Source organism: Lygodium microphyllum, chromosome 15 (genome assembly GCF_053477565.2).
Source record: "Lygodium microphyllum isolate KBCC chromosome 15, Lygodium_microphyllum_v1.1.10, whole genome shotgun sequence".
NCBI lineage: Eukaryota > Viridiplantae > Streptophyta > Polypodiopsida > Schizaeales > Lygodiaceae > Lygodium > Lygodium microphyllum.
In genome coordinates, this window is record NC_141149.1 from 117,623,063 (window position 1) to 117,635,573 (window position 12,511).

Sequence of the window (12,511 nt, forward strand, 5' to 3'; positions counted from 1 at the left end):
AGAAACATTCAGTCCGGTTGCAAGGATGGCAACCGTAAGAGCAGTCATTGCTATGGCTGCATCAAAGGGATGGCCTTTACATCAGATGGATGTAAAGAATGCCTTCTTGCATGGCGATTTGCAAGAAGAGGTCTATATGGAGCAGCCATCAGGTTATGTGCATGCTGTTCATCCTGAGTTTGTTTGCAAGTTGAAGAAAGCCTTGTATGGCTTGAAGCAAGCACCTAGAGCATGGTCTGACAAGATAGGATAGTATCTTGTCACTATTGGCTTTCAGATTTCCAAGGCAGATTTCTCACTTTATGTGAGAAAAATAGAGAAATGTATTATGCTACTTGTCATTTATGTTGATGATTTGATTATGACAGGTGACAGTGATGAAGATATCCTTCATGTGAAAATGCTATTGAAGCAGAAGTTTGAGATGAAGGATTTGGGAGAGCTGCGTTATTTCTTGGGCATTGAGGTGATTAGATCACCAAGTGGGATACAGCTCTTGCAGAGGCAGTATGGATTAGACATGCTGTCCAAATATGGGATGACAGGCTGTAAGCCTATTTCAGTTCCTTTGGAGCAGAATGTGAAGCTGAGCGCAGATGCAGGTGAGCTTCTGGAAGACCCTACTATGTACAGATGCATAGTAGGAAGCTTGATTTATATGACTATTACCAAGCCAGATTTGAGCTATGTTGTTGGATTGGTAAGTCAGTTTATGCAGGCTCCAAGGAAACCGCATTTGGATGCGGCTAGACGCATACTCAAGTATGTGAAGTCCACATTGCAGTATGGACTATTTTATGAGACTAGGGTTCAGATACAATTGCATGGATACACTGATGCTGATTGGGCTGGTAGCATTTCTCATAGACGATCTACTAGTGGATATGTGTTCTCTTTTGGGAGTGCTGCAGTCACTTGGAGCAGCAAGAAACAGTCTACAATTGCCTTGTCCAGCACAGAGGTTGAGTACAGGGGTGCAGCAATGGCTGCATGTGAGGTAGCTTGGTTGCATAAGCTACTTTATGATATGCATCAGCCTAGAGATGGCCCAGTTGTCATTTATTGTGACAACATGAGTAGTATACACTTGGCAAATAACCCAGTCTATCATGCAAGAACAAAGCACATTGAGGTGCATTATCACTATGTGCGGGAGAGGGTTTTACTAGGTCTTATTGATCTAGTTTATGTCAGCACAGAGGATCAGGTAGCTGACATATTTACGAAGGCATTGGACGCAGAGAAGCTGCACAAGTTCAGAGACCTGCTTGGTGTGCAAGAATTGGGATTGAGCTCGAGGGGGAGTGTTGAGATATCGAGCTCCACTCGTGATATGCCAGGGTGACTGTTGTGCATTTATGTCATCGACTTGTCAGTTGCAGATGCGGTTGGTACACCGCCCATGAATAATAGCTACATGATAGCTATCCTTATCTACTCTAGTTCGTGGCTCAGTTAGTATGCCACCTTAGTTAGTTGAGTTTGGTTTGAGACCCATATATAGGGTTCTTCTATTTCCTTGTACTAGAGTTCTTTTGGCTTACACAACTAAGAAGAGGAAAACTATTTTCAGCCTCCACCTGTGTGTGTATTCCCCCATTGTGCAAGCAAGAAAGCTATAAGTGAGACTCCTTCCTTCTCTCCCACAATCTTGACAAACACATGCTCCTGTATTGCAACTACCTAACTTTAAAAGACCATTTTTCCTAGTAGTCCATTGACGCTAGTGGATCTAGTATAGGAGCTGTCTTAATGCAAGATTCACATCCCATAGCCTACTCTAGCTGCTAGCTTAAACCCTCTGAACTCAAGTATTGTACCTATGATAAGGAATTGCTAGCAGTAATACAAGTTTTATGACAATGGAAACACTATTTAATGGGATTTGAATTCATGATCAAAACTGACCAACAAAGTATCAAACGTCTCCTTAGTTAGCCACAAATCTCTGACCGTCATATTAAATGGGTTGCTTTTATTCAAAGTTTTCACCCACTTATCCAATATCAACCCAGAAAAGAAAATGTTTTTGCCGATGCCTTGAGTAGAAGACCAACTATTCATAATATCTATGTGATATCTTTTGATTCCCTTATCCCTATGAAAGATACCTATGATCAAGACCCCAGTTTTCAAGTTGATTGGAATAAAATAGTTATAAATAACTGGATTCCAATAGATTCATTATCTTATGCTAATGGATTTATGTTTTATGAGAAAGGTTATGTGTAACTATTCCATTTAGATCATTTGTATTGCACGAAATTCATTGTCCCCCATATCAAGGCCATAGAGGTATTATTTTCACTTTACGTACATTGGTTGAATATTTTTACTGGCCACAAATGGAGCTTGATGTTTCTAACTTTGTATCTGAATGTTTAATTTGTCAAAGAGTTAAGTGACACCATGGTAAGCAATATGGTTTGTTAATGCCTTTACCAATTCCAAAACGACCATGGGAACATATTTTAATGGATTTTATTACTGGTTTGCCTAACACTCAAGCTAATCATGATATGATTTGGACTATTGTAGACCAGTTTAGCAAACAAGCATATTTCATTCCATGCAAGAAAACGTTAATTGCATCTCAAGCTGCTCAATTGTTTTGAAAACTGTTTTCACTAACCATGTTTTGCCAAAAGTTATTATTATTTATTGTGATTCTAGATTCTGCAATAATTTTTGGACTACTTTGTTTGCTAATTTGGGTACAAATATTGATTTTTATCGGCATTTCATCCTGAAACAAATGGGCAAATAGAAGCTACAAACAGTACAATTTTGGATCTTTTGCGTACATACACAATTTTAAAACCACACACATGGATACACACTTGCATTTACTTCAATTTGCATACAATAACATCCTTCATATAGCTACACAAAAAGCACATTTTGAAATCATTTATGGATATAGATTGCCTACATCTGTTACCTCATTGTCAAACAAAGTTAAAGCTGTTGATGATATTGTCAATATACATGCTACTATTTTTGCTAGAGTCAAAGACATGATTGCGAAGGCCTAGCAATCATACACAAAACAAGCTAACAAGAAAAGAAAAGCTATGAGTTTCACAGTTGATGATTATGTTTGGTTACGCATTGAAAAGAGAAGAATACAGAGTGTTGAGAAACACCCTGTTGTAAAGTTAGCTCCTAGATTTTATGGATATTTCAAAATCATTCAAAAAATCAATGACAACACATTTAAATTAGAATTACCCCAACACTGGAAAATCCACAATACTTTTCATATCAGTTTGTTATGACCTTTCAAAGGCTAATTACATGTCCACCCTATCTATGAAAACCCTCCTTTATTAGAAGAAGAAACTGAAATCCTTGAACCCGAAACTATTTTAGACACTGATTATATGACCACTAGAACTGGCCGTAGATATTCTAGATATTTGGTAAAGTTTAAAAATCATCATATTGAAGAGACTCAATGGATGCATGCTCATGACCTAAGTGCTTACCCCTCACCACTCGCTCCACATTGAGCTAATAGCAATTGATGACAATTGCTATCCCACCCTGGGGATATGATGCCAGGAGGCATATTCCATAGTGGATTCCATAAGACCACAGTGGATTCCGTGAGTTTTTATTCCATAGTGGATTCCATGAGATTTTGCAGTGGATTCTGTAAAACTATATCTATTTGTTGGGGCTCGTACCCAAGGTGGATTCCTTGTGCGAGAAGTTGACGAGGACGCCTATCCTTTTCGGGCGTCACGTTAATTTAATGTACAAGTGGGTGATTCCACAAAATACATATTTAAATTAATGGATGTTTATGAGTTTAAAGTGCACACTTGTACTAAATTAAGGTTAGGACAGAGTTTCAACCTACTTATTTATTTTGTAGCTGAAGACTGCTAGGTATTCACTTTTGTCAGTTTAATTTTATTATTTTTTAACAATTGTGAATGCTTCAATTGATGTGTAGAGCATGCGGTGATGGCATTGGGAAGCACTGGGCAATAGTGTGTATTCAAGTTACTTAGAATAAATTATCATTTTTTATGGGCACACGTCTTATCATTAAAGCGTGGTGCTAATATTTATTTAGGTGCGCTTATTTATTGAAGTGCTTGATATATATCTATTATTTTGTATGTGCATGGGCACACTGTTTAAATATTCATTATTGGACATTGTATTTGGGCACTGCTTGACTCTTAGACTACCCAACTGCTTTATTCTTTATTTGGACAAAAGCAAACACAAAAGCTAAAGCATGCTAATTGTAAAATTGGGCTATTTTTGAGCTTTGAGATGAATAAATTTATAAATACATACTTTGTGGAGCGCTCACACAAGGCATGGGGGGAGATTGTACCCAATTGGTCTTTTTGCCTCATATCGTGCAAGTCTATTCTCTTGAATTTTGAGCTTAAAGTAGAGTTCTTTGTTCTTGGGGACCTTTCAGCACTTGCTACGTACACATGCAACATCCGATTTGTGCACCACTATTGGGGTGGAAGGTGGGACTGAGAAAGGCTAACAGAGCAAATCCACCTCATCAAGATAAGCAAAAGGGCTATTAAGAGTAATAGGTAAAACCATACCGATCGACATGCAAAGAATGAGGGAGCTATCGGTGGTGATTTTCTGAGTCCCCAAAGGGGGTAATATGTCTTGAGGCGATAGCCATTAATCAAGAAAGGATCATCAAAAGCATTGACCGTTTGAACTTGGACAGAGCCATTAGGTCTGACAAAAAATACCTTATAGGGACCAATCCATGGTTGTTGAAGCTTGCTTGGAAACTTACCAAATTGAGAATCGTAGGCCATGGCTAAGTCACCTTCCTTGAACTCCTTTTGCTTGATGGAGCTATTATGATAGGCCTTTCTGCGAGCTTGTGTGGCTTCCAAGCATTGTAGGGATATCCTACAAGTCTCATCTAGGCATTCCAGGTGCAAGAGACATCGTTGTAGGGACTTGTCATCTTCCAAGTGCTCTTTGATAGCCACACACAAAGAGGGCAGCTCAAGTTTAACAAGGAAGATGGTTTCTGTACTGTACAACAACTGGAAAGGGGTCTATTCTGTAGCAGCCTTATGGGAAGTTCTATACACCCAAAGGGCCTCTGTAAGTCAATCATCCCAATCACCACGATGTGTGGCAATCATTCTCTTCAGAATTGAAAAGAGGATGTGATTGGTAACTTTGACTTTTCCATTTGCTCTGGGGTAATAGGGTGTGGACTTACAATGGCTTGTCTTATACAACTCTATCAATTCTTCCATAATCGTGTTGAGAAAGTGAGTACCTCTATCACTTATGAGCTCTAGGGGACTGCCAAAATGAGTGATGATATTCTCATATAGGAATAGGGCCACGTTGTTGCCATCATCCTACTTGAGAGCTTTTTCTTTACACCACTTTGTCACATAGTCCATATAGACCAAGATGTATCTATTCTGTTTCCTTCTAGTTGGCAGATCAATGGGACCAATGAAGTCAATTCCCCATTTATCAAATGGCTTTAGGGGAAGGATTGGTTGTAGTGGCATAGCACTAGACTTGGTAGGCTTTCCCATTCATTGACAAGCATCACAACGTTTGTAGTAGTCATAGGCATTCTTATAGAGGGTCGGCTATCAATATCCTACAAGCAAGGCCTTTCTGGTTGTCACTTCTCTTGCAAAGTGTTTGCCATAGGGCTTTTCATGGCATGCTTTCAACATGATTCTAATCGCTTCTCCTACAACATATTTATGCTATACTTCATCCTTGCCTTTCTTATACAAAGCACCACCTAATAGGGTATAGGGGGCTAATTCCAACAGAAGCTTCTTCTTCTTCTCATAGCTACAGATACCAGGGGGATACTATTGGGTTGCCAAGAGGTTAGCTATGTCTACAAACCATGGGGTAATAGTTTCAATGAGAAACAAGGAAGCATCTGAAATGTCTAGATTATCCTGCTCCTCATCGCTCTGAGAGATTCACAACAAATGATCAATTAGAACATGGGAATGATCAGGTTTCGTAACCACTTCAAAGTCAAACTCCTAAAACACAAGAAGCCATCTCATCATTCTTCCCTTCACATCAGTCTTATTCATCAGGAAGGACATGGCCTCATGATCTACATAGAATTTGAAGTGCGTCGACAATAAGTAGTGTTGAAACTTCTCCAAATCAAACACCATTGCCAAGCACTCAAGTTCCATCACTATATAGTTTCATTCTCGATCAGTGACCTTGGAGCTTGCATAATAGATGAGTTGATCTAACTTTGAGGGGCCCTTTTGGCATAAGACTACACCTAGGCCTTTGATTAATGCATCAATGTGCACATGGAACTCCTTCGTCCAATCAGACACTACTTCAGGGTGTTGAATGCCTCGTCACAATCAGTAGTCCACATGAATACATCTTTTCTAAGGATTTTATGCAATGGGAATGTCATTGTTGCAAAGTATGCAATGAATCTTCTGTAATAGCCCACATGGCCAAGGAATCCCCTCAATTGTTTGAGGTTGGTTGGCATGGTTAAGGCTGTAATCTTCTCAATCTTTGTAGGGTCCGCCGCTATTCCTTGTGCAGAGACAATGTGACCTAGAAGAACTCTTGAAGAGACTCCAAAGACACACTTGTTGGGGTTGAGAGAGATCCCATTCTCTTGACATTTGTCAAAGCACTACTCTAGGTGTCCCCAATGCTCATGGATTAGGCTATAGACACAAAAGTCATCTAGATATACCTCAATGAAGTCATGCAGATGGTTTTGGAATGTGGCTATCATCACTCATTGGAAGGTAGTAGGGGCATAATAGAACCCAAATGGTATCATTCTATAAGTATAAGTTCTCCATTCTCTTGTGAAGGTTGTTTTGGCTTGATCTTCTTCTGCGATCTAGACTTGATTATATCCACTGAATCCATCCAATAGAGAATAAAGCTCATGGCCTCCTGCCACTATGTCCAATAGTTGTTCTGTGAAAGGGATAGGGAAATGATCATTGTTAGTCTTGGAATTTATCTTTCAAAAGTCCACACATATTCGTAGCTTTCCATTCTTCTTAGATACTACCACGATGGGAAAAACTCATTCACTATTGGCCACTAGATAGATAAACTTGGCCTCAAGGATCTTCAATAATTTAGCCTTCACTAGGCTAGAGTAATTTGGATTCATTTGCCTTTGTCTTTGCCTCACAGGCTTGGTTCTAGGTTCTAGTTCGATGTGATGTCGGTATATTGTAGGATCAATTTCCTTTAGATCTTTGTAGTGTCAAGATTGTGGGAGAGAAGGAAGGAGTCTCGCTTGAAGCTTTCTTGCTTGCACAATGGGGGAAGACACACAAGGGTGGAGGCTGAAAACAGTTTTCCTCTTCTTAGTTGTGTAAGCCAAAAAGAACTCAAGTACAAAGAAATAGAAGAACCCTATATATGGGTCTCAAACCAAACTCAACTAACTAAGGTGGCATACTAACTGAGCCACGAACTAGAGTAGATAAGGATAGCTATCATGTAGCTATTATTCATGGGCGGTGTACCAACCGCGTCTGCAACTGACAAGTCGGTGACATAAATATACAACGGTCACCCTGGCGTATCACGAGTGGAGCTCGATATCTCAACACTCCCCCTCGAGCTCAATCCCAATTCCTGCACACCAAGCAGGTCTCTGAACTTGCGCAGCTTCTCTGCGCCCAATGCCTTCGTGAATATGTCAGCTACCTGATCCTCTGTGCTGACATAAACTAGATCAATAAGACCTAGTAAAACCCTCTCCCGCACATAGTGATAATGCACCTCAATGTGCTTTGTTCTAGCATGATAGACTGGGTTATTTGCCAAGTGTATACTACTCATGTTGTCACAATAAATGACAACTGGCCTATCTGTAGACTGATGCATATCATAAAGTAGCTTATGCAACCAAGCTACCTCACATGCAGCCATTGCTGCACCCCTGTACTCAGCCTCTGTGCTCGACAAGGCAACTGTAGGCTGTTTCTTGCTGCTCCAAGTGACTGCAGCACTCCCAAAAGAGAATACATATCCACTGGTAGATCGTCTATCAGAAATACTACCAGCCCAATCAGCATCAGTGTATCCATGCAACTGTATCTGAACCCCAGTCTCATAAAATAGTCCATACTGCAATGTGGACTTCACATACCTAAGTATGCGTCTAGCCGCATCCAAATGTGGTTTCCTTGGAGCCTGCATAAACTGACTTACCAATCCAACAGCATAGCTCAAATCTGGCCTGGTAATAGTCATATAAATCAAACTTCCTACTATGCGTCTGTACATAGTAGGGTCTTCTAGAAGCTCACCTGCATCTGTGCTCAGCTTCACATTTTGCTCCAAAGGAACTGAAATAGGCTTACAACCTGTCATCCCATATTTGGACAGCATGTCCAATCCATACTGCCTCTGCAAGAGCTGTATCCCACTTGGTGATCTAATCACCTCAATGCCCAAGAAATAACGCAGCTCTCCCAAATCCTTCATCTCAAACTTCTGCTTCAATAGCATTTTCACATGAAGGATATCTTCATCACTATCACCTGTCATAATCAAATCATCAACATAAATGACAAGCAGCATAATACCTTTCTCTGTTTTTCTCACATAAAGTGAGAAATCTGCCTTGGAAATCTGAAAGCCAATAGTGACAAGATACTGTCCTATCTTGTCAGACCATGCTCTAGGTGCTTGCTTCAAGCCATACAAGGCTTTCTTCAACCTGCAAACAAACTCAGGATGAACAGCATGCACATAACCTGGTGGCTGCTCCATATAGACCTCTTCTTGCAAATCACCATGCAAGAAGGCATTCTTTACATCCATCTGATGTAAAGACCATCCCTTTGATGCAGCCATAGCAATGACTGCTCTTACGGTTGCCATCCTTGCAACCGGACTAAATGTTTCTTCATAGTCAATGCCATATGTTTGTGCATACCCCTTGACTACTAATCTTGCCTTGTATCTGTTCACAGAACCATCAGCATTGTGCTTCACCTTATAAACCCACTTACAGCCAATTGCATTCTTTCCTTTAGGCAAAGGTACTAACTCCCATGTAGCATTTGCTTCCAAGGCATCCATTTCTTCATCCATGGCTTTCTCCCATTTTTCTTTTCCCATGGCTTGCTCAAAAGATGTGGGTTCTGGTTCCTGTATCACTTTGACCATATATGCATAGTGAATGGCTGTAAATCCATCATATTTCAGCCTATCCACAGGATACCTAGCTCTTGTAGACCTGCGCAAAGTAGGTTCACTCCCAGGTGCTCTCAAAACATCCCTGGTCTTCCTTACTCCAGGTGTAACAATAGAAGGAATACCCAACTCATCATCAATGCTCTGTTCTGAGCCACTGGATTCACCATCCACATAAGAGTGACCTGCATTCACATCAAACATGGGCTGATCAACCTTCTCTTTTCCTTTTCGTGATACCTGCATACCACTATCTGCATTGCTTTGAGAAGATTCTCCTGATCTCAATCTGCCTGTCCATGGCGAAGAATGTGAACCACTGCTAGGGGACGCTCCAGGTCCACTAATATTTTGTGACTGCTGCTGTGAATTCTGTGTAGCATTACCATTTTGTGCATCTTCATCATCAATCACATTTACTGGTTTATAACAGCTACTCATCTCATCAAAAACAACATCTCTGCTCACTGTAAACTTACGAGTAGAAGGGTTATAGCATCTATACCCTTTTTGCTGTAGAGAGTAACCAATAAAGATGCACTTCTCAGCTTTTGGATCCAACTTGGATCTCAGCTCATCTGGCACATGTACATAGGCAATGCAACCAAAAATTTTCAAATGAGAAATATCTGGTTTCCTACCAGTATACCTCTCCTCTGGAGTCATTCCATGTATTGCTGCAGTGGGAGTCCTGTTCATTATGTAGACTGCTGTAGCAACTGCTTCAGCCCAATAAAAATCTGGCAAGTCTTTTTCATTTAGCATGGCACGAGATACCTCTCCAATATGCCTGTTTTTCCTTTCTGCAATTCCATTTTGTTGTGGGGTATAACTGCATGAATATTGCTGCTTTATGCCATGCTCCTGCAAGAACTTTGCAAACTCATTTGAGAGGTACTCTCCCCCTCCATCTGACCTTAGGCATTTTATCTGCAAGCCTGTTTCTTTTTCAACCATAGCTTTAAGAGTTTTGAAATGCCCAAAAACTTCACTTTTCTTTTTCATAAAATACACCCAAACTTTTCTGCTATAGTCATCAATAAAACTGACAAAATAATGACAGCCTCCAAGAGATGCAGCTTTAGTTGTCCACACATCAGAGTGAATTAATTCCAATGGCTTCTCACTCTCTTGAACATGTCTAGGAAATGGTTTCCTTGCCTGTTTTCCAAACTGACAGGCTTCACATACCTTATGCATTTCTGCAACCTTGAATTTGGGCAATCCTGCAACAATATTTTGGGCCTGCATTGATTTAAGTCGCTGTACATTAACATGACCAATGCGTTTATGCCAGATATCAATATCTGCAACTACACCGGTCCCATGTGCAAACATTGCTGCACTCAATTCAGACATGTCTGCATCCAATGTAAACATTCTGCCCTTCTTCTTTCCTTTTGCTATCAAGCGACCTTTATTTTTCATATCCTCAACAAAGCATCCATGAGGATTAAATCTGACCTGCAAGCCCTGTTCAACCATTTGACCAATTGAAACCAGATTCTTGGTGATATTCGGGACATGAAATACATCGGACAGGTATTTCTTTTTCCCACCCTGCATAGACAAGGGAATTTTTCCAATCTGCACAATAGGATGTGCAGTATCATCACCAGTCTCCACAAATCCTGGTTTTTCCATTTTCCTTGCATCCTCCATCCATTCTGCATGACCTGTCATGTGGTTTGATGCACCTGAGTCAACATACCATACATCATTGCTTTCTTCTGCACTTGTCATAGAATTGTTCATGTGCTGCACCATGAACAAATGCTCATTTCTGTCATCACCCTGTCTACTAGAAGATGCATAATTCCCTTGTTGCAGTTTTCCATTCATGATGTCATTCTGCTTTTTATAGCAGTCTTTAGCCATATGACCCATTTTACCACAGTAGTAGCATTCAACATTACTGTTTGCATTTTGGCCTCTTTGCCATCCACCACGACCTCTTTGGCTCCCCCTGCCTCTAGAGTTACCACGTCCTCCTCCATAGGACTGGTTTTCTTGAGTTTGCTGCATATTCTGATTTCTGCCACGGCCTCCAAATCGGCCTCCTCTACCTCTGCCTCTACCTCTTCCAGCATTTGAGTAGAAGACAACTTCTTTTGAAGTTCCTCCTGAAGAAGATGCACCACCATTTCTCTGTTCCTCAGAAATTAGAAGAGCAATCAACTCCTCAAAATCAGGAAATCTTTCACGAACTGAAATGGATGTCCGAAACTGTGCATAATCCTTTCCTAGACCATTCAAGGTCACAGAAACTAAATCATCATCTTCCACTGGCGACCCAATGGAAGCAAGTGCATCTGCAATCTTCTTCACCTTCATGTGGTAGTCGTTGATGCTCATACTTTCTCTTTGCACATTATGCAACTCTTGCTTGAGCTGCATTTTCTTGGCTTGCGTATTTGTGCTATACATTTTTGACAAAGTATCCCATGCCTCCTTTGGCGTACTTGCATCCTGAATATGCACAATCATAGAGTCTGAAATACTGATAGACAGCCAATACATAACTTTCCTGGCTCTCTCATGCCATGTTTTAAATGCCTGCATTTGTTGTTGATTGGGAACATCAGGAAGAACTGGTTCTTCTTCATTTCCTGCAACAAATTCCCAATATCCTTTTCCCATAAGGAAATTCGTCATTCTAAACTTCCATGCTTGGAAGTTGTTCTTGTCAAGCTTTTCAGTGACAATCTGTGAAAGAGAATCAGACGCCATTACAGAATACTGCAAGAAATTCTGTCACTGCAAAAAACACAGCTTCACCCTCACAAGGGCAAATCTGCAAAACTGGCGAAAGTGGTATTTGACCACACAGTCACTTCCTAGTGACGATTTTGCATAAACAGGAACCAAGGATGATTCTGAAACTCCCAATGTCTCTGCGCACAAGCATACGATGCAATTTCTACAGTAACTTTTCACCGACCTGTAGAACAGTGGTCGCACAGCATAAAACTGAGCCTTTTCCTGAGTGCGTGCAGAAAACTTCCGTCTGCAAAACAGGCCCCGAAATGGCCTCAAATAAAAAAAAGAAGGTCGCCAAGGGCTAAAGCCCTCTCCCGCAACATATACTGCCCTCTTGCTTCACCGCGAAGGGCGTCTCAACCTGAGACAATGCACTCCTGCAATTTCCGGTTGTGCTACCTGCAGAGATCTGCTCCCAAAACAGAAAATGAAAGCAACACTGCTCCTCTTACCAGACCACCGCGAGCTTGGCTTGCTTTCTTGAGCTCCTTACCACGAACAAGGCTCTGATACCATGTCAAGATTGTGGGAGAGAAGGAAGGAG